This window comes from Molossus molossus, unplaced genomic scaffold (genome assembly GCF_014108415.1).
Source record: "Molossus molossus isolate mMolMol1 unplaced genomic scaffold, mMolMol1.p scaffold_m16_p_27, whole genome shotgun sequence".
NCBI classification, from domain to species: domain Eukaryota; kingdom Metazoa; phylum Chordata; class Mammalia; order Chiroptera; family Molossidae; genus Molossus; species Molossus molossus.
This window is the reverse complement of record NW_023425363.1, coordinates 2,352,005-2,355,256: the sequence shown is the minus strand read 5'-3', so window position 1 is coordinate 2,355,256 and position 3,252 is coordinate 2,352,005. Positions and strand designations below refer to the sequence as shown.

At 39.3% G+C, this 3,252-nt stretch overlaps 1 pseudogene; it reads left to right on the top strand.

Moving 5' to 3' along the window:
• The first annotated feature begins 2,456 nt into the window (after positions 1-2,456).
• On the top strand, positions 2,457-2,932 carry LOC118641230 (annotated as a pseudogene).
• Positions 2,933-3,252: the final 320 nt, after the last annotated feature.

The window sequence follows — 3,252 nt, the reverse complement described above, 5'->3', positions numbered from 1 at the left end:
TGGATTTTGTCAAATGCTTTTTCAGCGTCTATTGATATGATCATATGGTTTATATCTTTCATTTAGTATATGTGGTGTATCACATTTATTGATTTGCGAATATTGTACCAGCCTTGCATCCCTGGGATGAATACCACTTGGTCATGGGGAATGATTTTTTAATGTGTTGCTAGATCCGATTTGCTAATATTTTGTTCAGGATTTTGGCATTTGTGTTCATCAGGGATATTGGTTTGTAGTTTTTTTTCCTTGTAGTGTCTTTATCTGGTTGTGGAATGAGAATTATGCTGGTCTCATAAAACGAGTTTGGAAGTTTTCTTTCTTCTTCAATTTTTTGGAATAGTTTGAGGAGAATGGGTGTTAGTTCTTCTTTGTATGTTTGGTAAAACTTGTTTCTTGAGGTAGGCCTGTAATGCTATGAACTTCCCTCTCAGAACTGCTTTTGCTGCATCCCATAGATTTTGTGTTGTTGTGTGTTCATTTTCATTGGTTCCCAGGAAGTTTTTAATTTTGAAGTTTTCTTTTGAGTCTTTTTCTCTTCCTTCCTCTTTTTCAAAAAGACTTGTTATACAACAAAATTTGTTATGCAGATTATTTAATTTATTCAAGAAAAGAACCTGAGAGCTTTGATAGTGTTTTCATGACATAAAGGTAAAGTCTGGGCTATTTATAAATTAGTCTGTATTGGTGATTTTCAACCTTTTTGTCTCATGATACACATAAACTAATTATTAAAATTCTGTGGCACACCAAAAGATAGATTATATATTTTTGCAAATCTGATAAGAAAAATAGGTATAATTTTGATTCATTCACATCAGACAGTTATTGTTGTATTGGCTGTTGTCATTTTTAAAAATTTGACAATCCAAGGGAAAAGAGGTCAGTGCCCCTGACTAAATAGTCAGGTATTGCATGTTTTAAAAATTCTTGTGGCACAACAGTTGAAAATTGCTGGTCTAGCCCTGGCCAATGTCGCTCAGTGGTTAGAGCATTGTCCTGCATAATGAAGGATTGCAGATTTGATTCCCGGTCAAGGGCATGTACCTCGGTTGCAGGTTCAATACCCAGCCCTAGTTAGGGCGTGTGCAAGAGGCAGCCAATCGATGTGTCTCATGTTGATGTTTCTCTCTCTCTCTCTCTCTTTCTCCCTCCCTCTTCCCCTCACTCCCTCCACTCCACTCTCTCTAAAAATCAATGGGAAAAATATCTCCCGGTGAGGATTAACAAAAAGAAAACTGCTAAAAGAAAATTGCTGATCTATATCTTTATTTATTAAAAAAACTTTTTTTTTCTTTATTGATTTTAGAGAGAGGGGAAGGGAGGAGAGAAAACATCGATTGGTTGCCTCCTGCACGCCCCCCAGTGGGGATTGGGCCCACAACCTGGGCATGTGCCCTGACCAGGAATCGAACCAGCGACCTCTTGGTGCATGGGTCAGTGCTCAACCACTGGGCCACACCAGCTGGGTGCTGGTCTATCTATATCTTTAAAACATCAGGAGTCAAGGGCCAGAATTTAAGGAAGGAAGAAAGAAAAAAGACCTAATGCCTCTTAAATGTCTACTATGTTCCAGGTGTTTCCATATCTATTGTTTCACTTACTTTTTGTATCAATACTTTCTGTGAGGTTTTGACTTTTTAAAAATATTTTCAACTGTGGTAAAATATATACAACATAAAATTAATAGTCTTAAACATTTTAAATTTCAGTAGTGTTAAGTATATTCACATTGTCCAATCAATCTCCAGAACACTTCACGTTGCAAAACTGAACTCTCTACTCATTAAATAACAGGTCCCCATTCTCCCTCCCCCAGCCCCTGACACCTACCATTCTGTTTTCTGTCGCTATGAATTTGATTATTCTAGGGCCCTCATAGGAGTGGAATCATATAGTTGTCTTTTTTGTGACTGGCTTATTTCACTTAACATACTGTTTTCAATGTTCATAATATTCACATGCTGTGTGACACCTGTTAGAATTTCCCTCTTTTTTAGGATGAATATATTCCACTGAATGTATACATCACATTTTGTTTATCCCTTTATCTACTGATGGACACTTGGGTTGTTTCCACCTTTTGGCGACTGTGAATAACGCTGCTGTGGACATGGGTGTACAAATATCTGTTTGAGTCCCTGCTTTCAACTCTTTTGGGTATATATCTGGACGTGGAGTTGCTGGGCCATAGAGTAATTCTTATTATTACAAAGGAAGAACAAGCTAAAAAGAATAAGTAACTTGCCCAAGGTCAACACACTAAGTGGCAGAATCAGAATATAACGCTAGTCAATTTAATTGAGCTTAAATTATATATTTCCTTTCTCCTGTTAAAAGATAAACAGGTGTATTAAAAATTGCAAAAGTTGGGGACAGAGTAGAGAAAAATGGCAGTGCCAAGCTTCCCCAGACCTTCTGCATGGGCAGGTGGCTTCTGGGCCCTTCCAGGCGCCATGGCTGAGCTCACGGGAGTGGGAACATGCCCTGAAGTAGGCTCAGGGTCTGGAGCGGTGTCTGCGTTCCCAGACTCCCCGCAGGTCCTCAGGCTATGGGCCCTGACAGTAGCAGCTTGTGCCCTGGAGACAGCACGCCGTAACAAAGTTCACATACAACCCGTATTTACAGATCTGGTCAAAGGCTTGCTATCCAGATTGAAGGAAAAAGTTGATCTGGTGTTTAATCCCGCCCACGCAGTGACTCCACTGAAGAGGCAGGAAGTCACAGAGCAGAGGCAGCTGGGGCTGGTGGCAGAAGTGTTCGCAAACTCATATATTCTTTCCACTGGTTCCAGACCCTCTTTCCCCAAGAGGATTATTCTGTTCAGCTACCATTAAAGAAAATAATCCAGGTGAAATTTTGGAAGCAATGAAGATGAAAGGGGACTACTGCACTTTCCAGGAGAGCTGGCCAAGAATCCCTTTCAGTCTGAACTTCCCCGAGTCCTAATGTGCAGTGTGCACTCTCTATTACACTGAATAATACATTACATTGAATACACATGTGAGTACAGATTGTATTGCATATGTGTGTGTGTGTGTGTGTGTGTGTGTGTGTGTGTGTATCAGCATTCAGGATATTTTGAAACTGAAGTCATTTCCTGATTAACAAGTACAATTTACAGAAATTTATCACAGAAAAAGGTGAAAGGGTAAGGCATCCTCTTTTACTCAGGAATCAAGCCTACAGAAATATTTGTGCAAGTAAATACACACATTATATATAACTTGTACTTTATATATAAATACAGGT